Genomic DNA, 18,657 nt, shown 5'->3' with positions numbered 1-18,657 from the left:
CCTGCTAGAAATATTATTTCAGAAAAAGTAGAAGCAATGATAGAAGGACCACAGGAAACATCTGTGTGTACAAACAGGCCAGCTCACTAGGAATAAAAGTGCATTATGCCTCACAAAGGTCTAAATATTTTTATTAACACAGTTTGTTAACCAAGATCTGAGAAATAAGGTTCTTTAAGAGTCCCCTGTCAAATGCTTTCTTCAGTATTTTATTTTATTCTTAGGAGAGGAGTAACGCTGAAATCTTATCTTAGATTTTAGCAATGAGTTTTCTATTAAAAGTTATTTCTTTTCCATCTCAGGCTGAGCAAAGCTCTGGGCCAAGGGGGTTAGAGAATTTGTTTCATAAAACTGACAGCTTGGCTAGCATTCAATCACTCGGCACTACACAGCCCAGGAGAACAAATAAGTCCTTTTCTGATGCCTTTCCAGACACATTACGATGTATGTTCCATAGCTTTATTCCCTGCATTTGCCGTGTTTGCCTCCTACAGCAACATGGAAAGGGAGCAGAAAGCACATTGACACTGAAAACTGCAACCAAACCCACTAGGAAGTGATAGTAATCAATCATGCTCTCATTTGGAAGCTGGGGGAAATGAGCACCCTGGATAGGCTGTTTTAGTGGTGGTACCTGGCCTTCCTTTCTAGAAGGCCAATATTTCCAGGGGGCTCTCAGCCATTTTGTTGTCTGTCATCAATGCTTCAGGATATGTGTCTTTGCAAGATCTAAAAGAGGCTTTAATGGGACAGATATGGCCACCTTGGTGGCTGCTTTTGGCAGAGATGGTGCCTAAGGCAGGCTACTGGCTTGCAGTCTGGGCATCATTCTGGGCAGCAGAGACCAGCCTTTCCCAAACCCTGCACCAGTGGAAACTTCCTGTTTAATAGGCCTAACTCAGAGCAGGCAGGGAAAGGAAATCATTAAAAAATCTCTGCCCTCCTGTGTAAAAAAAAAAAAAATCACAAGGGCTTTTTTGAGGGGTACTCATACACAAAGCTACAACTGAAAAATTCTTGTGTAAGATACAACTAATCCATGCTGTTGGAAGATAGTGGTTACTGTTGGTGAGGGGTGATGAAGAGGGTACAGGGAGGAAGGCTGGTATGGCCCTGGTATCTATCAGGGTGCTGATGACATGGGTGTGGCATTTGTGAAATTTTTTAAGTTATACACTTAATAATGTGTGAACCTTTCTGTATGTCTGTTAGGATTTTAGACCAAAATCTGAAAATAAAACTCCATGGTGGGTAATTTTTAAGACTCCTCCCATCCATATAGCTGGCTTTAAAAATCAAATAGAACCAAAAAACATACCATATATTTTTTGTTTCGTACATTACTTTATTGTTGTTCAATTACAGTTGTTCGCATTTTCTCCCCACCACTCACACCCACCCCAGCCAAACTCACCTCCCTCCCTCGCTTCCACCCTCCTCCTTGGTTTTATCCATGTGTCCTTTATAGTAGTTCCTGAAAACCCTTCTCCCCACTGTCCCCTCCCTCCTGCCCTCTGCCTATAGTTAGATTGTTCTTAATTTCAATGTCTCTGGGTATATTTTGTTTGCTTTTTTCTTTTGTTGACTAAGTTCCAGTTAAAGGTGAGATCATGTGGTATTTGTCCCTCACTGCCTGGCTTATTTTACTTAGCATAATGCTCTCCAGTTCCATCTGTGCTGTTGCAAAGGGTAGGAGCTCCTTCTTTCTCTCTGCTGCATAGAATTCCATACTGTAAATGTACCATAGATTTTTGATCCATTCATTTGCGGATGGGCACTTAGGTTGCTTCCAGCACTTGGCTATTGTAAATTGTGTTGCTGTGAACATTGGGGTGCATAGGTTCTTTTGGATTGGTGTTTCAGGGCTCTTTGGGTATAATCCCAGCAGTGGAATTGCTGGGTCAAAAGCAGTTCCATTTTTCGTTTTCTGAGAAAATTCCATATTGTTTTCCACAGTGACTGCACCAGTCTGCATTCCCACCAATAGTGCATTAGGGTTCCTTTTTCTCTGCACCCTCTCCAACACTTGTTTGTTGATTTGTTTATGATGGCCATTCTGACCAGTGTGAAGTGGTATCCTAATTAGAAAGCCTTTTTAAAATGCTGATACTATTATTTAAGCTTTAGCCACCATGCCCTTTATGCTAGGGAAAGAATACATTGTAGGCAATTTTGCTATAACTAATATCCATTCATCATAACATGATAGAACACAGAGAAATGACAAAGCTCATTTTCACTCTCAGTCTCTTGATAGGAGCTGGATATTTGGAAAGACCACTTGGAGTCTTTCTTGCTCTTTCACTATCTGAACCATATGGCCAGAGGAATCCCATCCTCACAGTTTTTCACATCTTCCTCTATTTTTTTCTTTCTCTTTTACTTCCCCACACTGAATTCTTCCTGCTGCTGCATGAGAATGGACTGATACTTTTTTCTGTCACTGGTGTCACTGGTGTCAAAGGAATCTGTCACCTCATCCTCCATTTCTCTCTGGATTTCTGAATGTACCCAAAGTTTGTGCCAGGCCAGGCCAGGTCAGACCTTCACAAGAAACATTCCAGGGCTCCTCTGTCCTACCACTTACAACATGCTGTCTGCTTATTTACTGAGGTTGATTTTGCAAGACAAATAGTTGGAGTGGGGGTGGGGTGGGGAAGGGAAGCTTTTGAAGACAAAACATTTGGTCTCAAAGAGTTACCAGAATAATGGAGGGCTAGGGTTGATTTGCAAATTAAGATCTAAATGGTGTACTGCTATAAATGCGTCTGCATCTTGCTGTTCTCTAACCATGGTTTCAAGGCTGTAGGAACACATTGCATAAAGAAACTGTTTTAGTCATCTAACACTCAGTTTAAAATATTCCCAAGTCTGGTTAGGGACTTACAGGTCCCAGATACCAGCAAGACCAAATAATTCATTCAGTAACTTGAAATTCACCTGAAATATCCAGGTGACTCCCTCAGATGAGCGGGAGGACGTGGTACACATTAGTTTCCAGGAAACAGAATGGAGTTCTCAGGCCCTTATTTTAAGAAAAGCATGTCATCAGACCCAGAAAAGCTATCTGAAATGGCTTGAAATATGTTCTTGCTTTTTCCATTCCTAAGCTCCCCTTCTGCTCGGTGGTAGCATCATTGTACTGAGTTCCCAGGCTGAACTGGAGTCTCCACTGCTTTGATCCCAACCAGCCCACTTGTGCATGTTGCGACACCTGCCCTGGCAGGTGGGGTGACCATCTCGTCTGTTTGCCCAGGACTTCCTGGGTTTTAAAACTGAATGTCCCTTGTCTAAGGACCCCATACCCTCAATTCCAGCCAAACCAGAACATTTGGTCACCCCGGTGGTGGGCCAACAGCCAAATCCCTCTCCTCTAGCTAGGCCCAGTCAAGGCCTGAAGCACCAGGATTACTCCATGCCTTCTGCTGCTTACAAATGCAGACCTGATTAAAATATATGAATTTGGAAAATGTATTTAAAGTTTTAAAGACTGAAGATGCTCCTGGCTGTTAACTCTATCAGTCAGGTTTTCTCCCTCCCCATTTTTTTCTGGCCCATTCATTGTTTTCATCACACTCCTTTCTGAAATTGGGTCTCAGATGATTATATGGGCCAGTGCCAAGATTTTCTGATCACTCACCTAATTCTGGGCTGCCTCAACCTTGGCTGTAAAGGGAAGGTGGGACCGAAGTATCCCATCTCTCCCTCATTATCAAACCCTACAGAGTCAGTTTCCTAAACACTTCTAGAATCCAACCACTTGACTCCCCATCCACTATGCTGCTTCAGTTCAAATTCGTTGCTCTCCCTGGATTACTGCAACAAAGCCTGTTTTGGTCTTCCTTCACTCCTGCCCCAGCTCATTCTCCCCTACGGGAAAAAACAAACACATAAAGTAGATAATGTCACTGGCTTCAGGATAAAGTCCAAGTTCTTTATCAAAGTTTAATAGCTGTTTCTAAACATTACTGTGTGTTTAAGTGAGAGCACATACATTAAATTCTTGGCCAGGTGCTTCAGCTCCACCATGAATTCGGAGAACTTGGAGTGCTTCACCCGTGCACAGAAATGGTAAAAAGGGTCAGGCATTTGGCACTGAAAATTACAGAGAGAGAGGGGCAAGCAAAAGATTTGAGGTGTCCCACACAGGTGGGAGATGAAGAGCTTCATGTCTAAATATCTGCATGGAATTGAAAGTGGATCTGGTTGATTAGGGGAAAATGGGTCTCATCCTCTGATGAGTCGTGGTGACAGAGATGAGAGGGACAGGGGTGGGGTCCCACTGGTGTGCTAGGATTTGCTGAGCTCTGTCGTGGGTGGAGGGCACAGAGCTAAGTGGAAAGATGGGAATACACAAGACACAAGAATGTGACATTTCAGCATTAATTAATGGGGGTGGCACCTATGTAAAAACAAGAATGAGGCCTTGAGTTCATGCCTTTGAAGATTTGCTTTTGGAAACAGAGAAACTGGGAAAAATATGTGTTTGTACTTTTTATTAAACATGTTATATTATTGGCATCTAAGTGCTACAGAGCACACTGCCAGGAGCCAAGGAGGTCTGGGTTGTTGTAGATGGTGATTGAAATGAACTTTAGGAAGAGCTGCCTGGCTCAGGAGAATGAATGCTGATTTTAAACCAAACCATAAAAAAAAAGACACATGATTCCCGCTCACAAACAAACAAACAAACAAAAAAGCAAAAGGGGAGAAACAGCCAGAGAGGCAACAAAAAAGGCACGTGTTCTATGGAAGAAAACACAGGTTCGTGCACAGTTAGGAAAAATGATTCCACATTACTCTTTTAATTTAGATATATTCATAAGAAAACCTACTTTATAGCTGCTTTCATGAGTAACCTCAGCTACTTCTTTACACTGCCATTTAAAAAAGAATAAACAACATTCTCAGTGCTGATGAAAGAAAGCTAGATCAAAAGTCAAGGTGGCCAACATAACAGTTCCCTTTCCAAGGACCTCTCCAGGTCCCCTTGCCACCCTACCCCTTTGCCTCCAATCCTGGCCCAGGGCATCTATCCTGTGCTCTACAAAAGAACAAAGACTTTAATTATGGTGAAGACACAGGGGTGGGGGTGGGGATAGGGGGACACAACTTCCTTATATGTCTGCCTCATGTGCTTTGCCTTTTTTTCTTTCCTAGTTAACTTTTCTGCCACCATTTAATCACAGAGAACAGCAGATCAAACAACAAATGGGCCTCTCTGTCTGGGCCTGTGGTACATCACCAGGGTGGTCAGACAATTCTTAGAGATTGTGCCTCTTTCTTCAACCTGACTGTATCCCCACCCCTTCTCAAAGCACCCCAACTTTAAATGCATTCCACAACAACTGCCAAGGGAGTGACCAATCCTAACTGTGACCTAGATAAATGTGGAACTGTCCAGGTCCCCAGGAAGGAATCTTCCTCCAGTTGATGTGAGCCAGTGATCACCGCTCTCTGTGTACCAGGAGGTAATAGTGAACCCCAGGCCACACTACTTGAAGATGCAGGAATTAGCCCTTAAACCCAGGGAGATTAATGATTAACCAAAGGTCCTAGCACCAACAGCATGGATATCACCTGGGAACTTGTTAGAAATGTCAATTCGTGGGTGCCACTCCAGACCTGCCCTAGGGGTGGACCCCAGGAATCTGTATTTTAACAAGCTCTCCAGGTGATACTAATGCACACAAAAAGCTTGAGAATCACCCAGTCTACAGGACTCTGAGAAAAGGAGTCGTGTTGGGCTAGGAGGGAAGAAGAGAGATGCCAAGCTGATGGGTGTTATAGGGGAGGTGTATATAAAGCTGGGAGCAGAGAAGCAGAATAGCACAGGGAAACAAGCGTGTTCTAAAGATTCACTGTCCAATATAGTGGCCACCAGTCACATGTAGCAATGTACATTTAAAATTAAAAATGAAAAGACAAATAGCGTATAATCTCACTTTAATGTGGAATTTTTAAAAAGCCAAACTCATAGTAACCAAGAGTAGAATGGAGGTTACCAGAGGCTGGGGTGTGGGGGGAACAGAGAAATTTTTAAAAAGAAAGAAAAAGTTAAGTAGAAGGGTGGCTGCCAGGGACTGGGGGGAGGGTGACAAGGTTATTTATTGTTCAGTGGGCACAGAGATTCAGTTTGCAAGGTAAAAAGAGTTTCAGAGATAAATGGTGATGGCTGCACAACAGTGTGAATGTACTTAATACCACTGAACTGTGTACACTTAAAATGATTAAGAAAAAAATTTTAATAAAATTAATTAAAAATAAAACGTAAAAGTCAGACCTCATTCACACTAGTCACATTTCTAGGGCTCATTAGAGACTTATAGCTAGTGGCTACCGTATTGGACAGAGTAAGACATTTCTATATTTGCACAAAGTTCTACTGAACCAGGCTGTTTAGAATCTCTGTTCCAACTTCTATGAGCTGTGTGACCTTGTATAAGTTACTAACTCTCTCGGAGCCTGATTCCTCCTTTATGCACTGAATCTCTTAATACACACCTATCTCATATGATTGTTGTAGACCTGGAAACAAAAAATAATAAATGTAATTACTGGGTACCACTCTCCAGCCTATAGCAGGGGTTTGGTAAATGATAGGTAATATTACTGCTATTATAATTTTATGAACAACCATTGGAGATATTTTCTAATGAAATAGACAGTCTGCGTTGGCTAGGATGGACTCCTTCTACTACATCTCAATTACAAATTTCCAGAGCTTATGAAAGTGGTTTTATTTTCAACAGGACAAGCCAGCAGTGCCATCCCAAAGCAACACCCATTTTCTAGTGGGCCAGAAAGGTAGCATCCTAATCCAGAAGCTGAATGTAAATCACTTGTAATAAGACTGCAATTCTTGAAGTCAGAGAGCATTATGGTGAGCCAGGAGTGATTCCTTTTTTTAGCAAAAAAACAACCCACTGTCATAATCACTGGGATGGCCCATTACATTAGACTCAACTCTTCAGTGTTCTTCATCTAGAAAGATGACCAAGAGATGTTATAACCTTGCAAACCTTCCCCCATATAAGAAAACAAAATTTAGCCCAGAGCAATTGTATGTGGAGACATCCTCCCTATTGAAGACCAGTCATAAGGGGGAGAAAGGGAAGAAGGCATCGTGTGTGGTGTTTCATTCTAATTAGGAAATAGGGAGTCATTGAGTGTTCTTGAGCTAGGGCAACTGCTTTACTGAGAGAAATAGCAACCAGGGGATCAAGGGCAGGAGTTAGATGGAGCAGTAAGAAGACTTGGGCAATACCCAGGTGAGCCCTGCTGAGGCCTATGTTAATGGTGGCAGTGGGCAGAGCTGAGCACAGGAGGAAGGGTCCAGGCTTCCAGCACTGAGGCTGCATTTTCAGACATGTCCAAGAGGCCAACTTTCCCCTTCAATATCCTCTGCTGAAGCAATTCCATTCTTCACATGGGCTTTAGACAAAGCCAGCTCTCTGTGGGTGATGGGTTAGAAGAGTCGGGTAAGGGACTTGGAGCAAGAACTCTCATGTTGGCATTTCTGGCTTAGGAATCATAACAAAGGCTTCCCCTTATGATCCACTCAGGTGTTCCAGGTGAATCCCAGACTTTCTAATGTTCTAGATGAGTAACATTTTTTTTTTAAAAATGGAGGCTCTGGAGTCTTCATTTTCCGAATTTGTCCAAAAAAGAGGTAAAACTACAAATGCCATGTACTATCTCAATCATTCAGAAGAGAGACTTTAATACTAAGAAAATTAGGAAAGCCCATTTTAGAATAAAGAGCAGTTCTGTAAAATGGAAAAGGTTTAGCTTAAAGAAACTCACTATATTTTCACTTGTCTTCGCTGTGAATAGATAGAAATCTTGTCCCATGCAGACAGTGGTCTGCAAGCCTGATCTGTGGGGACCACTGGTTTATGTGACAATTCAAAAATAGTTCACTGTGTGGTTTAGGCTGTCAGAATCAGCACTGATGACCTCAAATCCAACTGCCAGCTCCTAAGAGCAAAAACAAAGCTGAGGTTGCTGGATTGAGGGCTGTGTCTCACATGGAAAGGTAGGGCACAATCAGTCTGTACTAGTCTTCTTAAAATACAAGTGATAAGTCACAAGGGATCCTAGAACAAATGGTCTCATATTGATATATTCGCGTTCAATAATTTCATATTTAGTCTAGTGGGTTAGTGATTTTTTTCATAAAAGGAAATTGCAGCCAAAGCTAATTGCTCAATCTGAAATGTATCTGGACATTGTTTAGATGCTGGAAATGAAACAGTAACATTGCAGAGTTTTAGCAAAGAGGAAGACATTATGTTTTTTAAATGTAAATGAATAGAAAATGTGGCCCTGTATAATTTTCAAAGCTTTGATTTATATGGTCTGAGAAAGAGCACCCTTATTTTGAGCTCTCCTTGATATTTTTCTTATTTCTAACATGCGAAAGGAAATTCATCAGCACAAGCTCAATATATTCCCATCCATTGATTTGTTAGCCAATCGATGGCCACTGTAGTTTGAAAAAAATAGCACCCGTTTCTATGAACCTTTCCAAGTGAGGCCAAGTTCAGCTAAGCTTAATAAAAAGAAAAACAGCATGGACCATCTGGAAAACACTTCCGGAGTCACAAAAGATAGTGGCAGCCTTTGCCCAACCTGCTATAAATAAGTGTCTTAGGGGAAAAAAACACCCAATTTTCAAATCTGTTTCTACTTAATACAGCTGCAATACAGTTTATTTAGCTTTTCCCTATAGCAGGAAGACTGCCTTTTTATGACAAGGGTCTAAATGTTTTTCACAGCCATTTCCATTGCCATTATTTTGAGGAACAACATACCACAAGGACCTGTCTGTTTGTTTCTGCAGCACACAGAAGTGGCCCCAATGGCCTCTGCACCATGAAACTGGTCTCCAAAGGCCAGATTTACGGTCCTGTTTCCTCTCCCAGTGTTGCAAACATCACCCAAATCCTGGCCTGCAAGGGGCTGGCAACTTAGAATGACCAAGTGTCACATGCAGCAAATCAATTATTTATCTGACTGGACCCAGCACACCGTGGATGTCTGCCAGCTCATTGCCTCTTCTTCCCGATGACAAGGAAGGGTCAAATTACTCTTCAAATGAGGCCAGTGCTTGCCAATGAAGGCTTGGCAAACCCCTACACATTCACCTTTCCATCTTTCCTCACTGCAAAGCTTGCAAAGGAATTTTTCTACACATGACATTCCAAACTCCTTCAAGTCACTCTTTGGGGAAAAGGACTGCCTACCTTGGAAAGCTACAAAATGAAGCGGTCCCAACTGTTGTGTGCACTGAATATCTGCCCATACACTCAAGCACACCTAACCAGCCCATCCCACTCCGAAGACTGGAAGGGCGGGGTTGACCCCAGGACACTGTCCTGTGTAATGAGTGATCTACCTCTCTGTTCTCCCTCTGTCCCCTAAGCACCCATCTCATTTTTATGCATGGGCAAGGTAGGGTTCACCCCATGATACCTTCCCAGTGAATGCATGCCCCTCCTTTTCTGCTTTTCCAGGTACCATCAGAAAGAAGATGGTTGGGAGCTTGTCTTAATGGTAGCATTTCATCTGTTGCTACAGACTGCAGGCATTATCAAGTTCCAGGTGCCTGAGGAAGCCCTGCTGACATTATCTCTCCCAAGGAGAATTGCTGCAAGGAAATGAATGCGTGTAAAAGGGGTAAAAATTGGGAGGGGTGTTAGAGACCGCCTGAATTTGAATTTCCAGTCATTTTGAAAACTACTCCATTTAGCCACCATTGAATTTCTTTCTCAATAGTACTGAAATTAGTGGTGGGTAGTGGGCTCCCACATTCTGAAATTAGTTTATTCCAGTGTTATGAGCAGAGTGCTCTCAAGTACATTAAGGGGTTAGATTAATTGGCTCAAGTTTAAGAAGCTTCAGGAGAAATGATAGTGGAGAGAGAGCAGGGGTGGAGGAAGATGCCTAATGGCACTGACAGCATGCCTGGGATAAGGTACATATTAAAAAGAAATTAGAGAGGAATAAACCTGTTCTCTTTATGAAAAACCAGAGAAGCCATTTGTTATTACAATGCACCCCCCCTCCCCAATTACCTATTACTTACTCAATGCCTGCCTTTAAAAAAAGACTGTTCATACAATCTTAACGACCCTTCCACCAACCTTAGAATTAAATCAGGCACGTAACCCAATTCCAAATGTTAATTAATAACCCCCATGAATTGTATATATAAAAGTCAGAGGAAGAAGTTGGGTCTTTTATTATTTTAAATTGAATTTTCAAAAGGCCACAATTTATTTATTAAATCTTGGTCTAGACCAGTGGTTCTCAATAAAGGGTGATTTTGTCCCAGAAGGGACATTTGGCAAGGTCTGGAGACATTTCAACTGTCAAAGCTGGGGTGGAGGGGTGACGTTACTGGCATCCAGTGGGTACAAGTCAAGGATGCTGCTAAACATCTTACAATGAATGCACAGGAAAAATAGAAAAAATGTACTCTAGATAAAGCCAAGTATGCTTGGCCTTTAATATTCTTATTATTGGCAGTCATCAAAGGCAGAAGATCCAATTGTCTTTGAAATCTAAGCCATATATATATGGCTTACATATATGTCAACTAAGAACATATTTACTCCTTTCAGAATAAATGAAATAGGGTCTCTATCTGAATCTAGGAACATTAAAGAAACACTGTGACCACGGTGGGGGTAGGTAGCGTACATTGTAAATGCATATTTCATCAGCCTAAATGGATGGAAATTAATATCTCACAAAATAAAATGAGTATCTACTTATGTTCCATACAAAACCAAAATCAATACATTGTATCTTACTTAACCTGCAATTAGAGTTTTTAAAAAAAACTAAAACAAGGAAATGCCATTCTTTCCCATTTCTTGCTAGCTGGGTACACTTTTCTGAGCAAGAAGCATTAAAACACAAACAAGCAGACAAAAACCTTTTTTAAAAGCAGATTTTTCCAGAGCATAAAAGGCTTCCTGAACCATTCCATTTTATTTACTGTAGATTCAATCAGTCTTTAGTGAGCAAAACATGCAGCCCATTCTCTTGGTTATGCCTGCCTGGCTTTCCAAATGCCCTCAGAACTGGGATGATGAATCACATACCTTGGCCCCATTGTGCCAATTAATAGTAAGCAACAAATTCCACACAGTTACACAAGACTTTCTGTCTGGTGTGTGTATATGTGCGTGTGTTTGAGTGTGTGAGTGCCTGTAGGGGAGGTGTCTGTGTGGGGGGAGGGGAGTCCTTCAGCCAATTGTTTGCACACAGTCTTAAGAGCAGGTGTTGAGATTCTCTAAAATTTCTTTAGTTCTAGAACATTCTGTGTGTCTCTTCAGTGTCCCCACCATAAAGATGGGCTTTGGTGAGGAAAAATGTATATACCTGAGGTTGGCCTAGAGCTTCCAGGCTAAGGAAAGAACAGCTAACACTAGAGCATTTCAACTCTTCCAGGCCACCATTCCTTTCTCTGAATTATACAGCCAAAGTTGCCATACACACAAAGGCAAAAATAACAACAACAACAAATTGCCCAACACACCCAGTCTTGGCTCCCAGCAAGGCCTGATTCTGCTTCTGAAAAGGAACAGTTGCTACAGTGCAGCTGGAGGAGCTTTTCCAGGGGACTGGTAATACCCTGGCTGTTAATGAATTATTTTTCGCCAGAATGTCGGATTCTTCCTGTGCTCCAGTAAACAGTCTGCTTTTGCCATGGGAAACAAAACCATCTTCTTCCGAGGAGCTCAAGGAGGTCAGCCAAGGGTTCCCCTGTGGGAGCAGCCCCCTTAGGAGCCAGAGACAGGCACCTAACCTATAAATCACCAGAGCCCCAAATTCATTATTCTAGTTTTTTTTCTTTACTTAGTTCATGCCCAGTACCAGGGAAGGGCCTAGGAAGACCCACAGTGCCACTGCCACACCCCCTGAACTGTTCCTTGGGCAGGTTTTCTTATCTTCAGCACCACAACATGTGAAATTGGGTTTCCTTGCTTGTCTCTCTCACAGAAACTGTATTTATCTCCTTGTTCTTGCTTTCATCCAGCTTTCAGATGACTATGTGTCCCTTTTTTCCTTTCTCTTCTTTAAGATTGGCCCCAGTCCCAAATAACCCACTCTCAGTATTAAAGTGTCTACTTGGGACAGTATTTTCCAAGCACAAATCTCTTGGAAGGACATTACTTGATCAGGTATCAGGGAAATCAGTTGCTCAGGCAGGAGACAACTCTTCAATGGACAAGGACATGGGCCTGGGGGAAGGCAAGAGGTCACTTTGTTCCAAGCCAGCCCTATCCCCACCCCCGCCTTGCTCTCTGGTCTCCACTAAGTTTCAGGAGCCCACATTTCTAACTGAACTTGAGTGAGCAAACATGCTCATTGGTAGGCTTGATGGGGAACTCCCAAAATGGCACCTTAGCTATCAAAAATCTAAGTTGCCTGATGACAGCCTGTTGTGGCTACTACATCAGCCCCACGTCTCATATCTGCCATGGAGATGGAGTGAGTTTATGTTCCCCCCAAACATCTGAAGGTGCTGTGAGGTTGAAGGCACAGGTTGGTAGTTTACTCTGGAGAAGTGCTGTGTAATAGAAACATAAATGTAATTTTAAAATTTCTAGCAGGCATATTAAAAAAGATGAAAAGAAACAGGTGACATTAAATTTAATATTGTGGCTTATTTAAACAATATATTCAGCCCTGGCTGGTGTGGCTCAGTGGATTGAGCACTGGCCTGAGAACCAAAGAGTTGCTGGTTCGATTTCCAGTCAGGGCACATGCCTGGGTTGCAGGCCAGGTCCTCAGGAGGAGGCATGCAAGAGGCAACGGCACATTGATGTTTCCCTCCCTCTCTTTCTCCCTGTCTTCCCCTCTCTCTAAAAATAAATAAAATATTAAACAAACAATATATTCAAAGTATTATCATTTCACCATGCAATTGATATAGAAACTATCAATGAAGAATTCTGCATTGCTTTGTTGTAGTAACTCACAGAAATTCCATGCATATATTATCCTTATAGCTCATCCTACTTTGGACTAACCACCTTTCAACTGCTCAATAGCCATGTGTGACTAGTGGCTACTGTATGGAACAGCAGACACAGAATATTTCCATCATCATAGAAAGTTTAATTAGATAGTGCTGTGCTAAAAGACCAAACCATCTGTGGTAAGAAGACAGGTGACAGCAGGATGGACTGTAGAATTATTGGAGCTAAGAGCATTATTGGAGCTTGGAGAAATGGGAACTGTGAAGATCATGATGTTCTAGGAGCCCCTAGTCTGACCACTAAGGGGGGGAATAAAATGAGCTTTTAGAAAGGCTCAACCAGGTCCCATGCTTGCACAGTGAGTATAGTCATTGCTGAAGCTGGTTGAGCTGCCTCCATCTTAGCTCTTCCGATCCGTTTAAGGCAGGGGATGGGACAGAAAAATCACCACGGTCAAGTACGTTCTTTCAATAACAATTCTGGATTTGCAATCTAATTTGGTGAAGCAGATACAGAAACATGATCAAATTATGTGCATCTGTGTCTGAGCATGCATGCGTGTGTTCTTGGCTGGAGAGAGAAGGAGGGTCATGGGAGCAATACAGAAGCACTAACATGGACACCAAAATCACCTCCTCATCAGTGGCTATAAGAATCAAGGCGCTCATCAAAAATTGTGAGCCGTGAAGGAAATGCCCTGAGTCTGGAAAGAATAAGATGATGGGCATCTGAGCAAACAATCAGATGGAAAAGAGTGATAATATGAGGCATTCTCCAAAGACAAGAGCTGCCAACTCTACAGCAAGGATGTCACCCTGATTCCTAAACCAAGGTTACTTCAGAATCCCACACAGGCTTTTTTTTGTGCAGGGCAGGGTGCAATTAGCCATCTCCCTCTCCCCTCCAGAGCCTCCATCTCTGAGGTCGCCCTCAGATTCTGATAAAGGAGGTAGCAGAGTCAAAAACACCGTATATATGGATTCAAATCCTTGCTCTCTCAATGGCTCCAGAATTTCTAGGGGTTAAGGTTGAAATCTGGTTGGAGTGGGTGTAAGGGACTAACTTTGACAATGCATTTGCATAGCAAGATCTGAGCTCATTTTTATTTAGTGTTTATTTATCTGAGATAGTTAAGAGTCAGAAATATCCTCCCACCCTTTGGTCCCACAATGGGCCTTGGACAATTACTTAACCTCAACCTCAGTTTCCTCATCCACAAGGTGGGAATGCTATTGCCCATCTCATGTGGGTTTGTCAGCTTAGAACTAGTCCAGGTTACAACTGCAGCGTGATACCAGGAACTCCAAGTCCCCAACCAAACATTCATAGCTCTAGATTTTTCCCTGCTGGGTCTCCCTTGACAATGATTTACAGCTCCCTCCCCAACACCATTCACTCCAACAGCTCCATCATTTAGTAACTCAACTCTCGTTCACTAAGCAACAATAAAGTATTTGGTATTCCAATATGTAAAGGTACCGTCTTTCCACCTGAAATAGTTAGGGACTATTTGGGGTCTATCTACTTGACACATAAGCCCTGGGTGACTGGGCAGCATCACTGGTAGTGTCCCCTCATCCTTAGGTACCATATTTTGTGAATGTGTAGCATCTGAGGATTCTGACCTTTGGGAGAAATAAATAAGAGACTTGGGAAAGAGGTAGAGGGACATGCTGCCCCTTTAAATCATAACCACTAAAGCCTGGAATCAGACATGCAACTGGAAATTTCTCTGAATCTCATATTCCTTATCTGTAAAATAACGTCTCTGTCATGTCATAGATTCCCACATGTGAAGTGCTTGGCAGACAGGGCAACAATACGTGTCAATTTCTTTCCCAATTTGTTTTCCTCCACTACCTTTCTCCCCCAAATCTAAGGTTAGGGAAGGAGCCAGAGAACAGAAACTTGGCATTTTCTGACTGGAGATTCACAGCACACTACATGCACCTCCACATTCAGAATACCTCAGTTCTGGGGTCCAGTGGATTGGGGGAGACCACTGTAACTAGGGCTGTATCTGTCTCCAGGTGCTATAGCACTCTCATCAACACCTGGTCACACACTTCCCATCCTTTTTGTTTCTTGTATTTCAGAGGCCCTGCCTCAGAGGCTTTGTTTTCTGACTACAAGATGTTTTATTTTACAACTCTTACTCAACTGCCCACCAACCAAGTTCTCACAGTGGCAACTGGCATCATCTAGAAAGCTGTTTTAGCTTTTAATCCCTGGCGAAGCCTGGCTGCTGGAGGTCTGGGGCTTCTTTGCATTATAAGGACCCTCCCTGGATGATCGACTGGTGCTGGTATCAAAGCAGCCAGTACCCTAAGTTCCATCCAGTCTGATTTGGTTCACAGTGCCCTGACCGCCTTGTAGATGCCTCTTGTGGGCATCTGTCAGGGTTAGACACAAGTAACTATTTGCAGGATATTGTGTGTGTGGGGGGGGGGAGGGTGGGAAAGTGGGTGTAGGTTTGGTGGTGGGTGCCTTCTTTGGGCTTCTAAGGGGCAGAATTAGAATGGCACCGGTCTTATGAATCTGTGCCACCCCAGTTTTTGAAGGTGGCACAACTCCCTACCTTACCCTTTGAGAAGAAAGGCTAAGGACAAAATTGGGTGGGGGCATAATGCTGCTCTAGTGAGCAAGCTCCCACCCACTAGCCTCCCCACTGTCTTCCTCCCACATTGCCACCCTTCTCACTGTAACAAAGGCAAATCGCCACGCATTTTCAAAGTTATCAGAAGTCTGATCTTGCTCAATCAACAAACGGTTCTGATGACTCAAAAGGAGGAAGACAGGCATCCAGAAAACAGTGGGAAAGATTCCCTCGGCAAAGCACAGCAAACCTTGCCCTGTGCATGCAATGCTAAGAATCGTCTCCCTGCTGGCTGCTTTTCTCTGTTCTAAAGAGAAGCTTCCAAGAATCAGCTAAATAAAGGGATCACACCAGAGGATGAGAGAGAATGCTAAACCAACAAAAACAAAGACCCAGATGAAACAAAACGAGCCACGAGAATCCACGGTTATCAAAACTTTGGCCGTATCTATTTATCATCGCTGCACACCCGGGCTCTGCGGAATATCATTCTGTTGATGTCACTTATCCTCAGCAAAATATTTACACATCCTTAAAAATGCCAGATGAGGGAGGCCAGCTCGCGCACCGCCGCAAACCGCCCCGTCCCCGAGTTTGGAAGACGGTGAACTGGGGGCACGATGGAGGGTGGCTCCTGCGGGCACAGGTAGGAGCTATGGACAGTTCCCGGAACAGGGACCCCAGTGCTGCGCCCTGCCCTGCCCACCTCTCCCCTACCTGACTCTGCAAGAAGCAGCCACATCCTCGATATGGTGTCAGTACCTCCCCGTCCTCCCCCTGCCTTTCTCATTGATTAAGTTCTCAAACCATTGTTAAAGCCGAGTTGCTTTTCCCTGGAAAACTGGGCTGAATTCATTAAGCTTCCCCATGCCACAAAAGGAATATTCATAAAAGTTTGGCAGGCAGAAAGGGAAGCTGACTGCATGCCATGGGGTGGGTGACAATTCGTTCCTCCAAAGCCACCTTCTTCCTCCGTGCCCCATCCCTCTCTCCATCCACCAGTCGTACCCCAAACCTACTCCAGGGACTTCTGATGGGAAAACACAAAGCAGCAGCTGTTTGGCAACATTTCTACCCCTCGCCAGCAACTGTGGTGGGATGCCATTTCCCCACCCAGGCGGAGCTTATCCGGAACAATAGTCGGGCTTTAAAGGGCAAACAAGCAAACACACAGAGCACAACCCCAACCCCGAAAAACCCAACAAGGCGAGAAGCAATAACTCCCTCCGCAGCAAAAGGCACCACGGAAACGCACGCAGAAATGCAGCGAGAACGCTGCTCGGTGCCTAACATGGCAGAAAGCCCGAGCCGGTGCGGCCACCCGGAGAGTGGGCATTGGGGGGCAAGAGGACTCTCGGGGCGCCGACGCACACTCACCAGGCTCCGGGAGGATGCGGGGCTGGCCAAGCGTCACAAAGGCGAACCCAGCGCGATCTGGCAAAACCCAACTTTCCACCCGGCTCGCCAGGGCCTCCAGATACGTCAACAGAATCCATCTTTCGAAGGGCCTGGAAGGCGCCGGGTTTTCCCGGCTGGGGCAGAGCGACAGAGCCAGAGGCGGCCCCGAGCGGTGCCCAGGCGCGGAGTCCGCCGCGCGCCGCCCTCTGCGCCCGGTGCCAGCGCCCGTGGCGGCCCGAAACCCACTTCGGGGCCCCCGCCCCGCTGGCCGGCGCCGCCTCCTGGGCCGTCCCCGGCTCCGCCAGCAAGTGCAGGGCGCCAGGAGCGGGAACGAGAGCGGGGCCCGAAGACACCGCACCGGTAGCGGCCTCCGCCAGCGTCCCCGCCCCCGTCCGGCCCTACCCCCTGGCCCAGGCTTCAGGGCGCCGTCAAGCCCCCGGGAGCAGGCCCCTCCCCGGGCTCCGAGACCCGCCAGGCGCTCCCAGCCCGGCGCGCCCCCTGCGTCCCGTGGCAGGTAGCCACCGGGAGGGCGGGTAGGGGGACCCCGGCCCGCATGGGGGCGCCGTGCCAGCTACCTCGCAATCGCAGCCGCCGCCTCCAGGAAGCTGCGGGGTGGTCGCGGGTACGGGAACTCTCAGGTTTGGCCTCGTCGCCGACCTCCTGAAGCGGGGTGTGCAACGGTGGGAGCCGCCGTCGCCGCTGTCACCAAGCTGCTGTCGCCGCCGCCACTGCTGGCTGTGCGTGAGCGTGTGTGCGCCTCTGTCCGGGCGAGTGTGTGACTGCGTGCGGCGCCGGGGCTTTACTATATACACCAAGGGGTGGGAGGAGGCGGGGAAGGGGAGGGCTTGGGGGAGGTGGCAGAGGAAGGGGATCAGGAGGGAGGCGAAAGGGTACCCGAGGAGGCGGCAGCAGAGGAGGGACAGGTGATCTCGCCCACGGGGAGGGCGTGGCAGTGGGTGGCGTGGTCTAGCCGCAGAGAGGGGCACCCAGAGCGTAGTGTGGGGGTTGGTCGTAGGACACCTTGAAGGGCCAGTGGATCGGGGACCCTGCCACCTCCCTGCGGGCTAGGGACCATTCCAGACCCCAGGATGGAGAGGAGAGACAACAGAGCCCAGGAGGAAGTGACAGGCTGATGGAGGTGGGAGAGCTGGGAAGGGCCCCCGCAATCACCTTCTAAAATGCCAATTGTGATACATGTCGAAGATCATTCTCACTAGGTGTGAAATTATTAAAGACAAAATAGTCCAAGGACATAATTTCATTTCATTTCCACATAATTGCTTGAAAGGTGATTCATTTATTAATCTAACATTTATTAAGCACCTAGTGTTTGCCAGACACTGGGCTAAGAATTGGAGTCACAGGGATGATGAATATATATATGGTTACTAACCCGTGTATATATAACTGGTATCAGCAGCACTGTTGATCATTTTAAAACAAAATAAAAATCCTAAATACTATAAATGTTTTAAAACAACTATATTGGTTTTATTAATCCCTAAAGGCGTAAAGATGTTTTTCTGCTCATCAAAACAGGATGAAGATATTTGAGAGAGAATGGCAAAGCAGAATGACTTTAATCACAGCAGAGAGCAGTCTGAACCTAGCTGTCCTTTGCATGTTCAAACCTCCTCTTGTCTCAACACTGTAAATAGTAACCAT

At 45.0% G+C, this 18,657-nt stretch overlaps 1 protein-coding gene across 3 annotated transcripts in view; it reads right to left on the bottom strand.

Moving 5' to 3' along the window:
* The window catches only part of RAI2 (retinoic acid induced 2), a 62,379-nt gene extending 44,602 nt beyond the window's left edge, over positions 1-17,777 (bottom strand). For 2 of the 3 annotated variants that reach the window (XM_037046276.1, XM_037046277.1), the window contains exon 1: positions 16,972-17,050. The gene's annotated coding sequence lies outside the window, so the exon portion shown is untranslated. Of the gene's footprint in view, positions 1-16,971; positions 17,051-17,567 lie in introns of those variants that run through there. The other variant, XM_037046278.1, reaches the window with a different exon arrangement.
* Between the last annotated feature and the right edge of the window lie 880 nt (positions 17,778-18,657).

The sequence above is a fragment of the Sturnira hondurensis genome, unplaced genomic scaffold (assembly GCF_014824575.4).
Source record: "Sturnira hondurensis isolate 20B ecotype Veracruz unplaced genomic scaffold, ASM1482457v3 Scaffold0005220, whole genome shotgun sequence".
NCBI lineage: Eukaryota > Metazoa > Chordata > Mammalia > Chiroptera > Phyllostomidae > Sturnira > Sturnira hondurensis.
The sequence above is the reverse complement of the archived record's forward strand: the minus strand, read 5'-3'. Positions and strand labels throughout refer to the sequence as shown.